This window comes from Macaca thibetana, chromosome 3 (genome assembly GCF_024542745.1).
Source record: "Macaca thibetana thibetana isolate TM-01 chromosome 3, ASM2454274v1, whole genome shotgun sequence".
In the NCBI taxonomy this organism is placed as follows: Eukaryota; Metazoa; Chordata; class Mammalia; order Primates; family Cercopithecidae; genus Macaca; species Macaca thibetana.
Window position 1 is genome coordinate 98,595,228 of NC_065580.1, and position 23,212 is coordinate 98,618,439.

Sequence of the window (23,212 nt, forward strand, 5' to 3'; positions counted from 1 at the left end):
TTCTTCAGAGGACAGGCTTTTCCAGATGGTAGTGTGACAATACAACCTCAATTCTGCAACTGGTTCTCTGCACTATCTTTATTGTGCCCACTGATTCACTCAACAAATATTTCCTCAGCCCTTGCTCTGCCAGGTGCTGGACTCAGCAATACTTTTTCCTAGTCGAGACAGTCATATCCAGGCCCAGTTAATGCCCTGATTGGATTAACCTTCCAACCTCTCTTCACGCTCACCTTTCCAGCAATGCCAAATTCATTCGGTCCCCAAGGTCACTGGCATCCTAGTTTCAAATGAGGAGCCTCGTCATGGTGCTCCTATTATTATTATTATTATTATTAATTTTTTTTTTTTTGAGACGGAGTCTCGCTCTGTCGCCCAGGCTGGAGTGCAGTGGCCAGATCTCAGCTCACTGCAAGCTCCGCCTCCCGTGTTTTACGCCATTCTCCTGCCTCAGCCTCCCGAGTAGCTGGGACTACAGGCGCCCGCCACCTTGCCCGGCTAGTTTTTTTGTATTTTTTAGTAGAGACGGGGTTTCACCGTGTTAGCCAGGATGGTCTCGATCTCCTGACCTCGTGATCCACCCGTCTCGGCCTCCCCAAGTGCTGGGATTACAGGCTTGAGCCACCGCACCCGGCCGGTGCTCCTATTATTACATTTTGGTGGCAGGATAGCCCCTGCCCTTAGTTTCCAAGCTCATCTCTCTATAATCAAAACAACTCACGTTGTCTTTACTCTTCCCTGTCAGTTCTCTCTGCTCCTCTAACATTCACTTGCTCAGTTTCTCATGGATCTGATCATCCCATGAGGCAGCCTGATCAAGGAGGGCCTGTCCTCTGTGGAGAAAATGAAACCCTTGTGCACTGTTGGCAGGAATGTAAACTGGTACAGCCACTATGGAAAAAACAGTATGGAGGTGCCTGAAAACATTAAAAACAGAACTACTGTGTGATCCAGCAACCCCACCTCTGGATAGATGCCCAAAGAACACAAAATCAGTATCTCAAAGAGATACCTGCACTCCCGTGTTCACTGAAGCATTATTCTCAATAGCTAAGCCATGGAAACAACCTAAATGTCCGTCAATGGATAAACAGACTTTAAAAATTGTGGTATTCATACACAATGGAAATTATTCAGTCATAAATAAAGGAAACCTTGCCATTTGCAATAACATGAATGAACCTTGAGGGCATTATTCTAAATGAAAAAGTCAGACACAGAAAGACAAATACTGTATGATCTCACTTATATGTGGGAACTAAGAAAGTCAAACTCATAGAAACAGAGGGTAGGATTAGAATGGTGGTTGCCAGGGGCTGGGGGTGGATGGCTGGAGGAGGAATAGGAAGCCATTAGCTAAAGGATATAAACTTTCACTTATAAGACGAATAATTCTGGGGATGTAATTAAAAGCACAGTAACTATAGTTAACAATACTGTTTTATATACTTGAAAGCTGGTGAGAGGACTGGTCTTAAATATTTTCACCACACACGCAAAGTTAACTATGTGAGGTGATGGGTCAGTTATTTAGCTGTTTTGTGGTAATCATTCCACAATGTTGACATATATCAAAACATCACATCGTATATAGTAAATATATTCAATTTTAATTCATCAGTGATACCTCAATAAAGTGGGGGAAAATAAAATTGAAATAAAAAAATAATAATTTTTTAAACGGCCTATCCTTTTCCTTATTCAGGCAACTGATATGCCACATGCCTACATATTTCATCTGATAACCCATAAATGCTCTCTCAAGGTATATCAACCACCTGCCCAGGAAAAAACATTTGCAATAACAATAGTACTGAATACTGTAAAGCACTTCCAATTATACCATCTTAATCCATCCTCGACACTGTGAAATGCCTATTACCTAACTCATTTTACACACAAGGAAACTAAGGTTTGTACAAATTAACTAGTCCTAGATAATAGAGCTAGGGAATGGCTGAACTGGGACTCACTCTGTCAACAGGCTCCTAAATAAGGGTCCTTCTATCACCCACTCTGCCAATCCCTGTTCAGTATTTGCCATGAGAGACTGTGGGGATGGAGGGCACTCACCCTGCCTATCTCCTGAAGGCCAAACTGGGCCAACAAGTGAAGAGATAATCAGCCAAGCCAAAAGAGACGGGCATATGAGGACTTGAATCCTAAACGGCCTAAGTGAATTTAAAAGAGTAGTAGTACCCAACGAGAATTTGTCAGAAAATAACTCAGAATGAAGCTGCAAAGGTTACATTACAAACCACACTAGATATTTTTTAAGGAACACTTGCACTTCACACACATTAATCAATAAAAATGAAAATATTCACCGGGCGTGGTGGCTTATGCCTGTAATCCCAGCACTTTGGGAGGCCGAGGCAGGCAGATCATGAGGTCAGGAGATCAAGACCACCCTAGCTAACATGGTGAAACCCTGTCTCTACTAAAAATACGAAAAAAAACCCTGTCTCTACTAAAACCCTTGGGAGGCTGAGGCAGGAGAATGGTGTGAATCCGGGAGGCGGAGCTTGCGGTGAGCCGAGATCACGCCACTGCACTCCAGTCTGGGGAAAACATTTATTTGACTGCTGAAGAGTTAAAATCAAGAGGAAAAGAACCAACTGAAAAGAATTATAATTAGAAAGTTTAGGCCGGGCATGGTGGCTCACACCTGTAATCCCAGCACTTTGGGAGGCCAAGGTGGGCAGATCACCTAACATCAGGAATTCGAGACCAGCCTGGCCAACACGATGAAACCCCATTTCTAATAAAAATACAAAAATCAGCTGGCTGTGGTGGTGTGTGCCTGTAATCTCAGCTACTTGGGAGGCTGAGGCAGGAGAATCACTTGAACTTGCGAGGCTGAGGTTGCAGCAAGCCGAGATCACACCATTGCACTCCAGCCTGGGTGACACAGAGTGAGGCTCCATCAAAAAAAAAAAAAAGGAAAGAAAGGAAAGAAAGAAAGAATAAAAAAAATAAGCAAAACTTCCAGAAGTCTCAGACTAAGATGTTAGAGTTCAGTTACCAAGATGTGAATGGAACGGTGCTTTCTGCCTCAGGGTCCTGAAGACTAAGACGTGGTGATGTGCCTACATGGCTGGCCACAGGGTAGCATGATATCTCAGTCACCTAAAATCACACTCACAACCCAGGAGCCTTGCCTGGGAGGGACTTCTAATTCCATCCAAAAGTCTTGTTCTCCTCTTATTTTTGTGAAGATAGCAGTAAAAATTACCACTGGTAATACATTTAAAATTAAAAAGTAGGATGAGGGAAAATGCTTGCAATCTGGTCAACAAGAGGGACAAACAACCCTGAATTTCTGGCTTAGAGTTTCCTGAGGACTCTGCTACAGTAGACAACTAGATCTGGCTGAAGAAAAGTAAGGAATTCATAGTCAATCTTTGCCTATTTTATGCTTGATACAATCTGAGTATCAAAATATTCGTAGATAAAGGGATAGTCTGTTGTTTTCCTAGTTAGCAAAGCAATGCTAATCCAGTTAAGTTCAATAAATACTTCTTGCAAATCTACTGTAGGCTTGCCTGCATCCTTGTCAAATCTGGTTATAGGCATAGAAGTAACAAACAGAAAATATTCATTTGCTTCCATGTTTCTACTTTCTGGCCACTGGAGACATTTCTCTCTAGGGTTTTGTTTTATTAGGGTTCTGTTACATTTTATTTATGTGTTTCTTTGTTTATTAATTCATTTGGTGAGCTTTTTGTTGAGGAAGAACATGCAATAAAGGATTTTCCTTCAGTTTCATGGTAAAATATAAAATTAGACCTTTATAAAATATCATCGCTTTCTACCAAATGACAGCTATATCTTTGAATAAGTCACAAGGCTTCTTTGAGGAGGTTCCTCAGTAAAAGCGGGATAATAAAATCTATGCTTTTCATCTTAAAGTGGTTTTCTGAAAGCCAAATCAAATGATGAATCCAAAAGTGCTCTGTAGGTATTAGAGGATATTGTTACTTATTATTAGCATAGATACCTATGGATCAGAAAACCTAGTAACAACAACAGTGTATTTACCTTCAGGAGACTTCCCAGGGGTGTGTGTGTGCATGCGGCATGCATGCATGTACAAGTGTGTGTGTGTGATCAGCAGAAGTAGGGTGGCTCTGTGCCTTGCAACCAGGATGGTAATTTCCCAGGTACAACTATATTTCTGCAAGCATCAGAGTTCAAGGAAGAAACAAGACTTGGGACAGCTATCATATGTCTGACCTAGAATTGTGTAGTATTATGGTGCTATCCCAACATCTAATTTTTAATCATCCCAACACTAGAGCTGTTTTTTCACTTTGCTGTTGTTTCCAGAGCTTGACTGGTGGCAAAGGATACTTGAAATATCCCAAACCTATGATTTTATGATCATGAGGTGTCTTCGCCTCTCCCCTGCTGGTGACAGATACTTGGCTGTCCCAGGGTTACTTAGAACAAGTACCACTGGGAAAGAACTTTCTGAAGAAACCTTAGTGGCCTCCAAATTGGCAACGGAAAGAAACCAAGTTAGTGGAGGGGAAGTCACTGACATAACAATGGAGGCCAGTTTCATTAGTTTCATTCACTGAAGCAAAACTTGGACCAGAAGACTCATTATTCAAACCAGATGCTGATTTTGTAACATCCATTTCAGTGATGAACTGTCTCCATTTTCTTTTTATTTTGAATATGCAATATTACAAAGCAGACAAATCACCACATTAATAAGGGCACACTTAAAGTTTGTAAAGTTGGTTTTAAAAAGAACTGAGTGTAGAAAATCTGTTTTCAAAAGTTTATTGCCAAAAGCATTTTTTTAAAAAAATTTTAAATCATGTGACAAAAGAAATGCTATAATTGGTTTAAGATAAGATCAATTATGGGCAGCAATGAAATTACCTTTTAATGATAATTAGCCCCAAATCTTGATTACTGCCAGCTCGAATTATCTGGTCATAAGGCACACAAAGTACTGTGTTCAACTGTCTCAAACATGAACGAATGGTGGGCCTGCCCCAGGTTAGCAGTCAAATAAGATGGGAGGCAGGGGAGGAAGGGGAGCAAATGAGGCAGAGAAGGCTGACCGTACAGACCTCACGTGCTTAAGAGAAAGCAAACATTCATAAAAATTTGTATCAAGCACAAAACTCACTTTTAAAAACAGCCTGCTGATAAACTTCCTCTTAAAAATGATTATTCTATATCTCTTGTCAAAAGAATGACAAGGATCAGATCTCAACCCCAGAAAAAATAGCCTCTCCAGGGAGAAACTGAACCAGGTCGAGCTCAGGAGAATATGAAAGCAGAACACAGGGAATGGAGCCTGGAAAGAAGACCTGGGCCTCTGGACACAACCTCAAAGGGGAAATGGGAACCCGCCTCCAGTTCAGGGCATTCGGGGGTGACACAGCCTTGTTGCCCAACGTCCAGGTTCGTTCTCAGAGTCCGGCCTGGTGAATAGGTATCCTACAAATAAGGCAGCGTAACCTCTGGGGGCCCACTTCTGTTGCTTTATGGAGGCAGACTATAGCATTTAGAGATGGAAATGATCACCAGCCTCATTTTACAAACAGGACCAAGGAGGCAGAATGAATCCTCATGGGACTAACTAATGGCAAAGCCAGTTCTCTAACCCATGTGTCCTGACTCCTTTACCCAGCTGCTCCTGTCCTCTCTCTCTGGGCTGGCGGTGAGGCTCTGATCAGTTACTAACACTGGTGCTGAGGAGCACTCGCTCGCTCACCACAGTCTGCCCACTATGAAAGGACATGCTCCTCTCTGGCCTTGGGCGTTCTCACCTGGTTATTCAACACCAGATAGCTGCAAATAAAATCTGTATTCATATTGGAGCTATAAGTCCTATTTACCAAAACTTATATGGACCAGGCACAGTGCTAGGCTGCTGCATTCATTCACCTCTTGTAATGCCTATAACTTAGGATGGGTTTAAGCCTCATTTTACTCAATAATGAGGCTTAGAGACATGAAGTAACTTGCTAAGTCCACACCACTAGGTAGTGACAGTCCTAGGTTCAGACTGGTTTTTCTAGCCACTGAAGACACTCTACTTTCTACTACGCTACTAGCTCTCAAAATTTTGCTAAAGAAAGAGCTCCTCATTCAGCTGATTATGAGAGCTGCACAGGAAGCTTTACCTGATGAAAATAATTGGATCTCCATATAAGAAATAAATAGATTCTAAACAATGGTAATAATGCTTCTAAAATCTTGGGGGGTAAACACAGGCCCTTTCAGTTTACTTTGCTAAGGAGAGAAGTTTCTTGCAAAATTCGAATTTTTCCTTCCCAAAATCTTCGCTCCACATATCTTGGGTATTGTTTATTATTCTTCATTTCTCTTTAGAACAAAAGCTTAACGCAACAGAAGAGAAGAACAATGGGAATATTAACAGGCAAGAATAACTTTCCACAGAGGTGGTAACCGAAGTAAGATCCCACAGACCAGACTGTGGAGAACTTCATTATTCCAGCTCGCCGCCTCCTTGGAGCTGGCCATGTTCCACTGATGCTTTCACCTTCTGGCAACCACCTGCTACCTTTACCTTCTGCAAACGCAGGCACCTGGCCAGCCTGGAGAATTCTGCTCTCTGAACAGAACACAGATAATTCCCATCTTCCAGTCGGAACACAGCCCTGAAAACTAGAACTCACTGCAGGTTTGGTGCTACTGACAACTCTGCAGTTTGTAATCTTCTGCTTGCAGGGAGGCTGGCCTGTTCAAAGCTAGAACACTCCAAAGAGGCCTATTCTTAACCAAGGAAGGCTGACAGGTTGGAGCCTGCTTTCCTCAATATATAGATTAGACAAATAGAAGCATCATCAAGGCAAACCGGGCATGGTGTACTCTCAACCAAATACAACCAACTTCTTTTTAGGGTTTGTTTTTGTTTTTGTTTTTGTTTTTACTTTTAGGGTTTATTTACTGGCAGTTTCAGGTCTGGAAATACAAAAAGGAACATGACATGGGTTCTGCCCTTGAGGTGCTCTCAGTCTGGTGAGGGAGACAATACCTTTCAAGGGACAACTGTGGTACTGAGGATGAGTGTGAGAACATAGAGGTCTACTAGATGCTATAAGAAAATGGGACAGGGGAACTAGGGATGCCTCATCAAAGAAGGGGCCACATGAACAGGGCATATAGATGAGTAGGAATTTTCTGGGCAACAAAATGGAGGCGAAAGAACATTCCAAACAGAAAGAACAGTGTGTTCAGAGACTCAAATTTATCAAGAGGCCTGCAGTCCAGGGAGTAAAGAGAAGCAGCGTTTGTATGTGCAGCGAAGTGGGGAATGGGTAAAGGAAGGATCTCAGACTATTTACAAAGGGTCTCTGTAGGCATGTAGGAGGCAAGAGGTTTTAAAGCAGTGAAATGACACATGTAGGTTTTGTTGTTGCTTTTAAGTAATTCTGGCAGACAAGCTGACTGTGGATAGGAGGCTACATCAGGGCTGCACAAGAGAAGTAAAATGCCAACCACAGGGCCAAGCCACATATGTAATTTTAAATTTCCTAGTAGCCACACTTAAGGTAAGAAAAGACAAGTGAAATTAATTTAATAATACGCTTTAACCCCTCAAACCCAAACTACTATCTTTCAACATGTAATCAAGAGTTTTAAAATTATAAATGAGATAGCTTACATTCTTTTTTTCATACTAAGTCTTCTAAATCAGGCACAGTACAGCACATCTCAATTTAGACTTGCCACATTTCAAGTGCTCAAAAGCCAGATGTGGCCAGTGACTACCATGACAGACAGCACAGCTGTAGATAAACCACTACAGCTAATATAAGACCCACTTAAGAGGCTGCAGTCAACAGTACCAACAAGAAATGATAAAGCTCTGGGAAGGTATTTCTGGCCCTTGGACATATGTTGAACTGGCACTGAAATACAACTGTAAAGACATGTAACTTATTTTTTGTTTTGAATAGGCAATACTTTATAGGCTTCAAATATAAAAATAATACAACAGAGTACACAAAGAAGAATATTGCCCCCTGCCTCTTCCTGCTCACCACATCCTTATCCACGCTATCCCGCACCCACCCACTCAAAGTAACCACTTTTATTGAGCTCCTTTTGTTTGTTTATCCTTTCAATGTTTCTTCATGTGGATTCAACCAGATATGACTATAGACTCATATTTTGTCTCCTTTCTACATCAAAGGGAGCATACTATATATGGTTCTATACTTTTTTTTTCCATTTAATAACATATCTTGGAGGTCTTTCCATATCAACGTATGAAGAGTTTCCATGCTCTCTTTAAAATGCTGCACAATATTCCATTGTAAAGGTGGATCATAGTTTATTTAACCAGTCTTTCACCAGTGGATACTTGAATTGCTTCCAGTCTTTTCTATTATAAACAATGGTCTAATGAGACACCTACTCTATAGGTCACTGCATACGTATTCAGAAATATCTGCAGGAGAAATTGCCAAAGCTAGACTGCTGGGTCAAAGGGTAACTGTATTTGTAATCTTGATAGATGAAAACCGGCCGAACTGGCCTTCATGAGGGTTATGCCATTCCGTACTCTCAGAAGTACAGTGCTGATGTTTCCACAATTGGTCAACAATGTCTAAGTGTCACACTGTAAAACTTTTGCCAATCGGAAAAAGTTAAAAGTGCTACTTCAGCACAGTTTAAGTTTGTGATTCTCTTATTATGTGTAAGGCTGAAGATCTTTTGGTAGATTTGAAAACAATGTCTTTTTTTTTTTTTTTTTTTTTTTTTTGACAGAGTCTCGCCCTGTCGCCCAGGCTGGAGTGCAATGGTGCGATCTTGGCTCACCGCAACTTCCACCTCCCCATTTCAAGCAATTCTCCTGCCTCAGCCTCCGGAGTAGCTGGGATTACAGGCACGTGCCACAGCGCCCGGCTAACTTTTTGTACCTTTAGTAGACACAGGGTTTCACCACGTTGGCCAGGCTGGTCTCGAACTTGAACTCCTGACCTCGTGATCCACCCGCCTCAGCCTTCCAAAGTGCTGGGATTACAGGCGTGAGCCACCGCACCCGGCCAAGACAATGTATTTCTTATTCTGAGGATAATCTGTTCATAGCCTTTGCCTAGGCTATTGGTATTCCAATTCATTTTCTTTTTTCTTTTGAGACAGAGTCTCGCTCTGTTGCCCAAGCTGGAATGCAGTGGCATGATTTCAGCTCACTGCAACCTCCGCCTCCCAGGTTCAAGTGATTCTCCTGCCTCAGCCTCCCAAGTAGCTGGGATTACAGGCATGCACCACCACGCCCAGCTAATTTTTGTATTTTTAGTAGAGACAGGATTTCACCATGTTGTCCAGACTGGTCTCGAACTCCTGACCTTAGATGACCCACCCACCTTGGCCTTCAATGAATAAGAAAGTCATTTTCTTATTCATTTGTAGAAACTCTTTATATGAAGGTTAACTCTCCACTGCAAATAGTTTCTTCTCTGATTGTCATTTGAATTTGCTTATGGCATTTTTTTAATCAGGTAAAAATGCTTTATTTGAATTTAGTCAAATTTATCAATTTTTTTTTAATGGCTGCTGGATTTTGAGTCATGGTTAAAAAGTCCTTCTTACTTAAAGGTTATAAAGGAATGGCTTCTAGTTTCTCAGCATTTCATGCAGATACAAATATATATTTGTATATTGAAATCCTTCTTAAAATATCATTTTTCACTTTTTTCCAACTGCGGTAGACTAGACATTTGCTGAATTGCCTTTCTGATTTCTCCTTCCTTTCTTTCTTTGTCATAACTCTGTTGAATATGATGCTGGTCATCATATAAAATTAATTGATCAAGTTGGAGTTTATCTGAATGGTATGAGATAATAGAACCAACTTCACCTTTCTCCAGAGATCTACCCACTTGGCCCAGTAAAAATCTCATCATTCCATGGGAAACACAATTTTAAATACTATTCTATTTGTGTGTAGACAGCAACCTAGATTTTTATAAACTCATGGTTCTAATTCTCTAGTCTAGACACTACAGAGGTAAATACAACCTGTTATTCAGTTATTTATGGGAACTGCCAAGTTTCATGAAACTGCATTCATCACATCATCAACAGTATCTTTTGAGCAGATGCTTGACTTGAAGAGATATACAGACACAAACTGCCATTTAGAAGTTTACAACTGGGAGGTCGCTAAATTATTTTTCACAATTAATTTGTTTAAAAAGCAAGCAATACAACACAATTAAAGTCTGGCAAAACTCACAGAATTCTGGTTTACTCAAGTTTATTTTATATGAACACCAGTGCAGTATTAAAAAAAAAAATTATAACAAAAATAGGACAGGGAAAACAGGCAAATCTGAAAATGTCTGGTCTACCTCAGCTGGAAAAGTAGTAAATGACATTTCTTTGAGTGTTTCATAAGGATAAAAATATAAAATGCTTCATAAATGTGTGTGTCATCCTTGCATAAGGGCCATGCTAATCTTCTCTGTATCTTTCCTATTTTTGCATATGTGCTGCCAAGCAGAGTACAAAAAGAATATTTTTGGCTGGGCACAGTGGCTCACACCTGTAATGCCAGCACTTTGGGAGGCCGAGGCAGGTGGATAACAAGGTCAAGAGTTCGAGACCAGCCTGGCCAATATGGTGAAACCCTGCCTCTACTAAAAATACAAAAATTAGCCTGGCATGGTGGTGGGCGCCTGTAGTCCCAGCTACTCAGGAGGCTGAGGCAGAAGAATCGCTTGAATCCGGGAGGCAGAGGTTGCAGTGGGCCAACATTGCGCCAGGGCAACAAAGTGAGACTCTGTCTCAAAAAAAAAACAAAAAAGGGAATTTTTTTTTTAACAAGGATCTAACATTCCCAATTATTTCTATTTGAAAGTTTCTTGTAAACTGTAATTTTTAAAGTAAAAATGTGAAAGCTACAGTATTCTATGGCAAAAGACCTTGTATTTCATTACTAACTCTAATTTTCCATATTAACATTCTTCAAGTTTTTATTCAATCCATAATGTACACATTACCCTGTCATTTGAGGTTGTAAGATTAGTTGTTAGAGATCCATTCCTAAGAGAGTTTTACACACACACACACACAAACACACAAAAATACACACACACACACAGTCATGAGCAGCATATCCTTCAAAAACAGCAGGGGGATCTGTTCCTGCAGGGGATGTTCATTTATTAGACACAAATTATAAAACTTCCACACGGCAGATGATCTTACCAGATAAATAGCTATGACGACAAAATGCCCCTACATAGGAAATAAAGGCAATGCTGGGGAAAAGGGCAGGGAGAATCCCTGGGAATGAAAGCTCCCTAGACATGAACAAAGTATGACTCCTAAGACCTCTGTGCTATTAAAAGAAACAGTTGAATTGGAAGCCAACGGCTCTGTGAACCAAGAGGCAGTGGCCATGCTGCTCCCCAGGCAGCCCCCAGTCTCCCTCTCCACTCCCACCCTCAAGAAGTTCCTGCTTCCCATGGCAACCTGCAGACCATCACTCACAAACCTGATCTCCAGCCCTGAGAGGATGCTCCTGAATTTCAATCTTTTTTCGGCTTGCAAGTGAGATGATTTGCCCTTCTATCATACCTAAGTATCTAAAACTAACCATTAATACCCACTGCCCCTCCCCTCCAACAAAACCCTACTTTGTTTCCTCTATCTATGGCAATCATATGATCATTTTCCAACTTACCCGGACTCTAGAGCACCTCCGACGGCAGGCATCTTCTGACTCAACTTTCCTTTGACACCTACAATAACCACTCAGCAAGTCTGTTTTTGTGATGTCTCCATCCTGCCCGTCCTTTTTGTTTCCAGTGCCACTCATCTATTTCAGACCCTCCTTACGACCCTGTGCCCACTTCACAGTCTCTTAATTTGCTTCTTCATTCCTCCATTTACAATCGGCTCTCCACATGGCTGCCATGGACCTTTCCTAAACGGTACTTTCTCAGAAACCTTCTGTGCTTCCCCCTACTACTTACATGACAGCCCCAAATTATGCCATTAATCATTTCATTCACTCAACAGATATTTACTGAATACCCACTATGTGCCACATGCTATTCTGGGCATTTGGGACATATCAATGAAATGATAAAAACTCTTGCTTAATCTTGTCTTAACCCGTTTTCTCCTGCGCCTTACCGCACTAGTCCCCTACATAACTGTAAACATTACCTATACATGTACCTGTATCAGCAGTTATATTCTACTGTACTGACACATTCAATGATGCCTAACAAGCCCCTACCATGTGTTAGATCCAGCAGTCAGCAAGACAGATGTAGTCTTTTCTGTTCCCTCTAACCCTCCATCCTAAAATATGCAATCCAACCCCTCCAACCTCCGCGAAGACTGCTGTAGGCATCCAAGCCCACATCAGGGGCCATCAATTTCTCTCTGTCTTGCAACAGTGATCTTATCTTGTAAAAGCACTTATGGTTTTCATTTGTTTGGTGGGGTTGTTTTGTTTTTAAGCTTTTCAAGGGTTTAAACTCCCTAATTAGAGTAAAGGTCTTAGAGGATTGGATGCTTATTCTCTTCTTTGCACTCCCTAGAATGTCATAATCACTGAACACTAGAGCCAAAGGAAACTTCTGACCCCCGTTCATCAAACCAATATTATTGCTCGAGGAACTTGAGACACAGAGAAGCTAAACTGTAATATCAAATGCTAAAAAGAAGTGAATAAAAATATGAAGGAAGTCTACCAGGCATCCTTCCCTTTGTCCCTAGGGGTAGAGGAAGGAAGATGTCTGAACCAGTAGTCGTACACAGTTCTTTGTTTTCGAGACAGTGTCTCGCTCTGTTGCCAGGTTGGAGTGCAATGGCGTGATCTCGGTTCACAGAAACCTCCACCTCCCGGGTTCAAGTGATTCTCCTGCCTCAGCCTCCCAAGTAGCTGGGATTTTCATTTAACTCTGGAATTCATGCAGGGGCTCTCACGCTGTCTGATGAATTATTTCGAGCTTCTCCCCAGATGAGGCCTAACTAAGCTGGGAAGCCACCCCAAGTGGGAGATTTGCTCAGCTCTGCTCTGCTGCTCTCTTTTCAATCCCCTACTCCTTGCATTTGCTTGGGACCTAGACAATGCTAATAAACTAAACCCTAAGCCCAGATACTTACCAGAACTAAACCCTAGGCCCAGATATTACCCCCACCTTGAAATCCAGGCGTTCCACTGGGCATGTTGGCTCACACCTGTAATCCAAGCACTTTGGAAGGCCAAGGCGGGAGGATCACTTGAGGTCAGGAGTTCAAGACTAGTCTGGCCAACATGGCTAAACCTCGTCTCCACTAAAAATACAAATATTAGCCGAGCATGGTGGCATGTGCCTATAATCTCAGCTACTCGGTAAGCTGAGGCTGAAGAACCGTTTGAATCCGGGAAGCAGAGATTGCAGTGAGCTGAGATCGTACCACTGCACAACAGAAGGAGATTCTGTCAAAAAAAAGAAAAAAAAAAATCCGGAGGTTCCCTTATTCTGCCATATCAATGCTTTACCCTCCCCTCTAGCCAGTGAGCTGCCCCTGCTGGAAGCCAGAGAACTCTCTAAGGGAGGTAGCTGTTACCCTCAGCTAGAGTTAGAATGGGACCACAATTAAAAGGATCTACAAGCACAAAGTAAGAATCATCATATGAGACATGCAATTTGAAACAGGCTGGTAGAGTCCAGGAATCATCTACAAAGCTGTGAGATGCAGCATGGTGTATCCTGCTATAAGATTTTTAACATGAGCTCCGTTTCTGTATCCATGTGATTTCCTCTCCACTATTCGTATGACACTCAAGGGGGAAATGTGTGTTCCTATTTTCATCCCACCCCTGTGCTCACTGAAATGACAATTGGTGCTCAATAATGTTTCCTGAATCCCCTAAAAGTGAAAGTCAAATTTAACAGAGGTGTAGTTGCAGACATGTCGACAATGTAGATAAGAATGTCTCATATGTTTGTACATTTCTCTGTGGGGCCTAGAAAAAGTGATAGCACTTAATTGGACATAGATTACGATGTCCATGTTGACCAAGTTAGACACCCTTCAGGTGTTGTTTAACGCAGCTTTCCCATTATTCACAAGTAAATCTGTACCCGCATTTTATAATCACCCTTCAATGTCCCAGTCTTTTCGTTTAGCTGAATCCCATAATCTTGGAAGCTGACAAAAGTTCTCTCCCAAGCTGCCATCACACCTGGAGGATAGTTTGGTGCCAATGTTCACACAGAAAGAAAAGTTTTCAAGATCAAAAAATATTCCTTGCATTTGTGAAAATCTTTGAGGTATAGAGACTTTCTACCTAGCAGCAGCCAACAAGTGGCCTTGTTTATTTCTGTTTAATTAAATGAACTGTTAAAAGCAAGAGAAACATACCATTCTAAGCTCCAATTTTAAATATTCTATCTGATTTTAGCTTCTCGGGGGAAAGAAATAAGAATTCATGTCTGAGCCAAAACCAAATCCATACAAGTCCTGCCATCAGTGATGCAGCTGCCAGAGAGTCTTCTCTAATGTGCTCCCAAACTCATGTTTCAGTTTTTCCTCCCCTTCCTCCCCTGCAAACAGGACGGGCACCTTCCACCCAATCCAGGCTCCCACCATGTCTGGAACATGCTCTGTAGCTCAGCTTATGTGAACATCTGAACCTTGTTTTCCAGAACCCAGCCACCATGACCCAGGTCAGCCTAACAGTAACTGCTGACCCAGACCACAGGGCTGGAGCTCTTTCAGGCCCCTCCTGCCTTGAGCTGAAATTGGTTCAAGCAACTAGGGCGAGGCTGGGGCACCAAGCAGGATTTAAGGGGTTCTCCGGGCCCAGATCTGTGGAGGAGGAGAAAACAGTGACTGAGGAACCATCTGGGCCTGAGATGTCAATGTGGCCTGCCTTCCATCAATCCACAAGACCTGAACAGACGAAATATTAACCTACGGGGCAATCCCGGAACACTAACCAACACCACTCAAGCAGGGACGCAGCACTCATGTGTCATGCATTCATTCTCTAGGAAATGAGCCACTCCATAGTTACAAGGAGATACATCCCAATTTGGAAAATCTAGTGAGCCTCTAGTTAGCTAGAACGCAAAGAAGTATAAACTTCCATTAACTACATGATGGGTTCCTTCACATAAGCGACATTTCAGCCACAATGAACTTCTCATTATTTCCTGAACACACCAAGATGCCGATATCCTATTTAAAGATGCCTCTCCCTCTTCTCTACCAGCAGCAATCAGTTCTATTTATCGTTAAAGACAAACATGTCACCCCCCTGAGAAGTTTTTTCCAACTCCCCCAGCCTTTCCAGGAGACTTTCCAGCTACGCCACCCTGCATGCCCCACCTTCACTCTCTCCTCTAGCCACACTGCCCTTTTCTTCATTGCTTCCATGTTAAGTTGCTTCCTGTCTCAGAGCCTGTGCACATGCAGTTTGCTCTTGAGAAATGTTCCTGCCTGTACTGCAAATCACGACCACCCCCAGCACCGCGACCCGCACCACTCATCCCTTCATCGAAGTAAGACTCACCTTCTTCAGATCTCAATTCAACCAGCAAAGTCTTCCCTAACCCCCCAACATTATTCACCCTCACAGCAACCCATGCCTTTCCTTTCCTGCACTTATCAGAGCTGTACTGTAGAACCGCGATATGACCTGATTAAAGTCTATTTCCCCACTAGACTGCAAGCTCTGTAAGAGTAGGGACCATGACTATTTTTATCTATCATTGCAACCCCAGTGACCAGCACAGTAGGCACTCAGGAAAGATTAGCTGAATGAACGAATGACCTTCTCTATAGTGTCTGTGTCATTATATTCTAATTGCCCACTGTGTGCTGGCCACAAAGCCTGGCCTGTGCCAGACACGTCAAGAGGCAAACACTTTCCCAGAATTCATTTAAAAATGGAAATGGACATGTATCCCTATCACCTGCGCCTTGTACATACATCTATAGCAATGATGGAAGGTGGAAATAAGGGTCTTAAAATCCTGGGATTGATGACTCTTACTAAGGACAGGAAAAAGTGGCCGTAGAACAGATCCAAACAGGTAGAAATACTAACCAAAAACCAAGGGGGTGGGTAATATTACTGTTTCTGATCAATTCTAACCTAACCAGAAAAGTCACAAACAAAAAACCCATTTCTTGGCTCTTCTGTTGATGTTTCAGCTGTTTTGACTGCTGAGAAAGAACAAAACTGAATGAACAGGAGACACAACATGCCACGTGCAGCATCTCGGTCAGTCCCTGTTTGGGGTTGACCTGTGTCCTTCCAAAATTCATATATTAAAGTCTTAACCCCCAGTACCTCGGAAAGTAACTATTTGGAGATAGGGCCTTTAAAAAGGAAATTAAGTTAAAATGAGGCCATTAAGGTGGGTCCTAATCCAATCTGATTAATAAGAGGAGAGCAGGACACACAGACCCCAGGAGCGCGCACGTACAGAGAAAAGACCCCGTGAGGACACAGCCAGGCGGCGGCCATCTGCAAGCCACGCAGAGAGGCCTCAGAGGAGACCAACCCTGTCAGCACCTTGTTGCTGGACTTATAGTGTCCAAAGCTGTGAGAAAAATACATTTCTATCCTTGGCGCCAACTGGCCTGTGATACTGTGTGCTGTGGCAGCCCAAGCAGTTCTCGAGAGAAAGGGAAGGAAGAGGTTCCAAGTATCTGCTGCCTGCCCCACTCTTCACCATCCTGGGTGTCATCTTCTCTCCAGTGCCGTCCTTTCATCTTCATTTGACAAATAAGGACACTGAGGCTCAAAGCCACAGAGGGGGCTGAGCCAGAACTTGACTGCAGGGCTATGTGCTTCCAAGGCCATGTCCTTCGCACTTTACCGTCAGATGCAAAAGACCAAAGTAGAGTATGAAATATGAAAGCAGATTCTATTTTGCTTTTCTTAGCCCTTAGAGAAGGGGGGAGATCACCATTTTAACTAAGTTGAAAAACCAGACACATTTAAATAAAGTGACTGAAATGCTGTGGAACAGATGTGAATAGGAACTAATTTTGCTTTTTAATGAGCATTTTGACCAGATCAATACTAGAAAATGCTGAACTGTACAATGCCATTACTGTGTAAATGCAACTACCCAGTTGATTGGCTCAAAGAGGCATTACGGTAGCTAAAAAATGTACTTTATAAGAGCAGGGTCTATTATGTAAAATAAAGTCATAAAAATCTTAATTGCACTGTATAAAGGACAGAACCTGATCTAGCCTACAAACCACGGAAAGCAGAGAAAAATAAAATGCAGCTGAATGCTTAATCAGCTGTCTGTCACTTTCTGAATAGTGCCTAATATTCTAATTATTAGTCACCACACTGAGAAGGTGCAATTATGGAACAGGGAAGATTGCTTTTTTTTTTTTTTTTTTTTTTTTTTTGTTAACCCACAATTTGGAAGGCCTTCACAAAAATATCATTTAAGACCCAATAAGCTATAAAGGGAAAAAAATGATTAACAGTTAAAATTCAGTTTTCCCCCCAAAGCATTTTTAAAAAGTTTGAAGTTGTATTGACAGATATGACTAACAATTGTAATCACAGAAATAAATGTAGTAAAACGATAATTTATCTGTCACAATTTACCGAGGGGGAAAAAGTGCAGCACAAGCAGCTGAATTGTGAAGTTAAATGAAAGCAAAGATAGAACCCGGTTTTTAATGAAATGTGGAGCATTATTAATTGGTTTCCTAGCAACAACGGGGCTAAAATTACTTAACACGTCTGTTCAATCAGATGCAAATTTGAGTGCTATCCCTTAAATGTTGATTATAGTTGGTCTTTTCAGATGCAAATCCAATGTGTAAAGTGAATGTAAATGTTGACAATGCTGATACAAAAAATCCCCTGATTAACATCATTCTGGTGTTCAAAGCACTAGAGTTGAGGATATTCCCTTGGAAGGACTGCAAGCTGCCAGGGTTGCCCATCTTGTCTGGCATTTTTCTGTACCTGTCCTCCCTGTCCCACCTCACCACCACCCTCACTCAGTGCCAGCATGAGAGATGACTAAAAAATGAGATTGCTGGGCCTTGTGATTTCTCAAGCACTGGTTTCTCATCAGTGCTAAATGATAGAGACAGATGATGCTTTCAGCTTAGAATTCCATCAGCTGATGCAAAGGCCTTGCCAACTCAAGACCAAGGTTGGTCTCAAGTGTAGTTTTTCAGATGGAACAAGACCTTTGGGTGACTCCACCGGAATGGGAGCCAAGCAAACAAATTCCCTGCAAGACTGCCAAATAAGGCAGCCTTCCTCAGCTATACCCTGGCCGTATCCTATGGTTCAAATGTAGCATATTCTAGTAAATGGAGGCACCAGGAAGGTGTTAGGGGTGGGAAGGATGTAGCCCCTTCATAATCTCCATCATCCCCCAAAGCTACCCTAGTAACACACTACTCCAGACAAAAGCAATGTGCTTGCCTCACTTTCACTCTCATGCAACAAATATTTATTGCATAGTTACTATTTGCCAGGCAATGATCTTAGGGAGCTGGAGACACAGAAGTGAATTAGAAAAAGTTCCTACTCTCATCCCTCCTAGTGCAGGGGAGAGACAAATACATAAATAAACTTAGAAACAATAATTTCGGGTAGTGATAAGAGCTAGGAAGAAAAAAGTAGCTTAATGAGGAGAGGGGGATGGGCATGGCTGGGGGACCACTTTGGATAAGGTCTTTTGGAGGGAGGATACCTTATGCACAGACCTAAAGGAAAAGGAGCAAGCCAAGCAAGGTGGGGGGAAGCGAGTCTCACCCAGAGGCAGGATTGACTTTGGAAGAGCACAGAGGCCAGAGGCTCTGAGAATGACAAAACAGGACGGGGAGCGGTGATGATGAAAGAAGAGCAACTTTGAGATAAGTTCCTAAACCATCTTCCAACAAGACTGCACTCCCCATTCTCCACCTTACGGTGTTTCAGGGACACAGTCGTCTCTAGAGCCACCTCAGGGTACAGTGCAGGAGAAAAAGTCTGCCATGTGAGGGAGAGGAGAGGGAAAGGAAGAGGAGGGGAGGAGTGAAAAGAAGGGAGGAGAGAGGAAGAGAAGAGAGGGTGAGTCCACAGAACCCTAAAGGTCATCTCCTTTCCAAGTCAAGGCCCGGTCCCTTTCCAACCCCACCCCACCCCCAAAAAGATTCCATACCAGTGGAAAGTACATTCTTAAACTGATCTCCTCTAGAAAACGGGGAATGGCTTTTCTGGCCAAAGCCCCCTGCCTCTCAATGAACAGTTTGTTCCAGACACTCAATCAAGGCTCTGGGATATCCTAGGCAGTGGTCAACAGGACATATATTCCACAAAGTTCTGAAGCTTGCTTTTGACTAAAATTGATAGTCTCCTGACAGCTGCATACTAGGCCAAGGATCCTAAGGTTAACCTTAAGAGTACTGGGGCAAGGGAAAATTGGCAGACCCTTCCTGCAAAGCATCTCACTTTAGCCTTAGAAGTCATGCCTTCAGTCTTTGAAGTATTTAAAGGTTACTATTAAATGCGAATGCCCTTTACAGAAACATGTGTAACCTTAGGTATAACCCACATCAGGGTGGGGATACAGATGCCAGAGGAAGCTGTAGAAGTGGGATGGAACCTAAACTATCAGCACGGACCTGCATTGGGAATGGTGACAGTGTCAAAGTATGCAAGGGGAGTTGTGATGCCTGACTGGAAAACACAAACCTTCACTGGGCTTGCCTTAATTCATGTTAACCCTTAGAGAGAAACACCGGCACCTCACTTCACCAGGGAGGTCTAAAAGGAAAAAAGTGCGAAAAAGTTTTATTTCATGAAAAGTAGAGATAAATGTCAAAAAAAGAGAAAAGAGAAAATGTGGCTGTATTAGTCCATTCTCACACTGCTAATAAAGACATCCCCAAGACTGGGTAGTTTATAAAGCAAAGAGGTTTAATTGATTCACAGTTCAGCATGGCTGGGGAGGCCTCAGAAAATTTACAATCATGGCAGAAGGGAAAGCAAACACATCCTTCTTCACATGGTGATAGCAAGGAGAAGTGCCGAGTAAAAGGGAGAAAAGCCCTTGTAAAACCATCAGATTTCATGAGAACTCGCTCACTATCATGAGAACAGCAGCACGGCGCGTAAGTGCCCCCATGATTCAATCACCTCCCACCGGGCCCCTCCCAGGACACATGGGGATTATGGGAACTACAATTCAAGATGAGATTTGGGGTGGGGACACAGCCAAACCATAGCAGTGGCCTACCACTCGATTACAAAAAAAGAGATATCCTCTCTTAGTAGCATCTACTCAGAGTTCCAGAAGGCCATATTAAATTGTGAGTTAAGAATCAGGTTGTACATGTGACCATAGTCCTGGTTACTGAGATGTATCTTCTAGATCAGTGGTTCCCAAAGTCTGGTCCCCAGAGCAGCAGCTGATGCAACACCTGAGAACTTACTAGAAATGCATATTCGACCAGGCACAGTGCCTCATGCCTGTAATCCCAGCACTTTGGGAGGCCAAGGCGGGCGGATCACAATGTCAGGAGTTTGAGATTAGCCTGGCCAATACGGTGAAACTGTGTCTCTACTAAAAACATAAAAATTAGCCAGGTGTGGTGGCACGCAACTGTAGTCCCAGTTACTTGGGAGGCTGAGGGAGAAGAATCGCTTGAACCCGGGAGGCAGAGGTTGCAGTGAGCCAAGGTCATGCCACTGCACTCCAGCCTGGGCGACAGAGTCCGTCTCAAAAAATAAAATAAAATAAATAAATAAATAAATGCATATTCACAGGCCCGGCCCCAGACTTATAGAAATCTGGCAGTGCCCCCAGTAACCTGTGCATTAATAAGCCCCCAGGAGCTTCTGATGCACAGTATATTTGAGAACTACCATTCCAGGCCAATTCAGCAGGAAGGTGTGTCTGGCTGAGTTTATACTTAGCACTGACTTTATATTTGCTGAGTTTATACTTAGCACTGACTTGCTGCAAATTATTTCAATCAACAGGAAACCAAGGATAGCTGCACTGTACCTCCTGCATGATGGCACACATTCAAAATAAACACATTCACGGTGTGAATTCTTTCACATAATGACTTCTTCAAAAGAATGTACCACTCAGAACACAAGATGCTGATTTACTGATTTCTTAAGATAACCCATTGTTCTGACTGGGAGAGAAGTAAAAAGAAAAAAGTGAGTTATTCTTTAGGAAACTTAAGTTTGGGGTAGCCTTCTGAGAGTAGCTCTGAGAATCACTGGGTTCTCTATTTTTATGCGAGACTCTTTTCCTTGACCCTTCATGGCCAGCTGTCAGGTCTCCATCCTAAACAGCAGGAGCTCCCTAGCAGTGGACAGAGGGTCTTAGTCATACAAGAAGACCCTCTGTGAATACCCCCCAAACTCCCTCTACCTCTCATATTTTAGACAGAATCATATAATCTCTTAGTGTTCCTGACAACAAAATGGATATTATGCAGGCGTATGGTTACTTAAAAACTCTGAAGATGAAAACAGAGCCTAGAAGATGTTTTAACCATTATAAGATAGCTATACATGAAGAAATCTACAAGCAGAAGGATGAATCTCAAATGTAACTGCACATCAGAATCACTTGTGATGCCTAATAAAAATGGAGATTTCTGGGGTCCAAACAGTTCGGATTCATTTGGTGTGAACTGGGACTCAAGAATCTGCCTTTTTGGGGGTCCAAGAATCTGCCCAGGTGATTTTGATAGAGAGATTCGTGTTTAACTTATCTGCATGGTAACTTCTCCAGTTTTCAAGGGGTATTAATATGGTATAATGATAGAGGGCTTTTTAACTTAGGGAAACAAAGCAATACTATAGCAAAAGAACTACAATTTCCTTTTCCCCTGGGTGTTTACTAAAGTAGTTGAGAAAAAGTCTGTATGTCTCTCATTAAAGTAAGTTTGTAATAAGTAATCTTTTTTCTTTTTATAAAAGCTATACATGTTCATTGTAAAAAATTTTAAAAGAAAAGAAAGAAAAACAAAAGGGAGAAAGTATAAAATACCCATAATCGCACCATCCAGAGATAAGTTGGTACATTACATTCTTCCAGATAACCTGCTGGCTCTTTCCAAACACATTTTTTAAATAGTGGGATCAGAGTATATGCAGGTACTGTGTTATGTGTTTTTCACATTTAATAATACTGTCAATATCTTTCCGCCACTCCTCAATTCTTTAAGATATAAAGTGAAAGAATGCCTAAACATGAACTCTCTATTGATAAGTTTTTTTTAAAATCAAGGAATTAAAATTCTATGTAACCAGCACATAAATACAAATATTTATGGCACTTGTACAAGTATGCTAAAAATCTGTTTTTATTAAAGTGATTTTGTATTGAGGCAGAGTTTATTAGTAACCTTTACTAGCTCATTAGCTCATTTTAGTGAAAGCATGCACATTACTGGAGGCCTCTGGATACACCTACAATATATTCATACAACAAGTATCCACTTTAATGAAATGTATTCGATGAAGGTTTTTCTCATGAAATCCAAAGGGAGCCAAAAGACTCTACTGGAAAAAAAAACCGAGGACCCTCCCCCAAACAAAAGATGTTTTTTTTAACTTGCCCTGAGAGTCTATAAACTAATTCTGTTCAACTAGGGAGTGGTTGAAAAATAAATATACTTCACAGAATGCACTCATCATAAACTGAGAGCTAAATTCTTGCATGTTTATAAATGAGACACAAAGAATGTGAGTTTATGTAACAACCCACATTCACACTCCCTTGCAAGGCCTGCTTGGTATCAGAAAGCTTGTAAAAGCTTCAACACAGTAGTCACATGAATGTAGGCAAGTCACTTAATACTTCTGTGTTTCAGTTTCCTCGTCTGGAAAACATGGAGGCTACTAAAAAGCACCTGTGCTAATTTACTCAGGGTTTTCTGAGGGCCACATGGGAGAAAACATGAAGCTCTATGTAAACTGTAAGTGGTACTCCAATGTGATCAGGAGTCTAACTGGTATTTCTCTCTCTCTCGAAAGGGTGCTTGCTCACCATTCCTTAGTCTATTGCCCATACACAGTATTCCACAACTTCCTGAACACAAGGGATTGGATAGAATACCAAATGCATGTGTGTTAGGCCAAAGAACAGAGACTAATTTAATCTTTCAATATTTGGCCCGATGACTGCTTACAATTGAATCAGACCCATGGATCCCTCACTACCATCATGAAAACTTATATATTCTGGGAAAATCTTTG

General features: G+C 42.0%; 1 protein-coding gene and 1 non-coding gene across 2 annotated transcripts in view; both read right to left on the minus strand.

Moving 5' to 3' along the window:
• Positions 1-23,212, minus strand: part of JAZF1 (JAZF zinc finger 1) — a 349,309-nt gene that overhangs the window by 277,059 nt on the left and 49,038 nt on the right. The window lies entirely within an intron of this gene.
• Positions 10,400-10,506, minus strand: LOC126951742 (U6 spliceosomal RNA). The gene has a single exon (XR_007724611.1). It is a non-coding gene; the product is annotated as a U6 spliceosomal RNA (small nuclear RNA).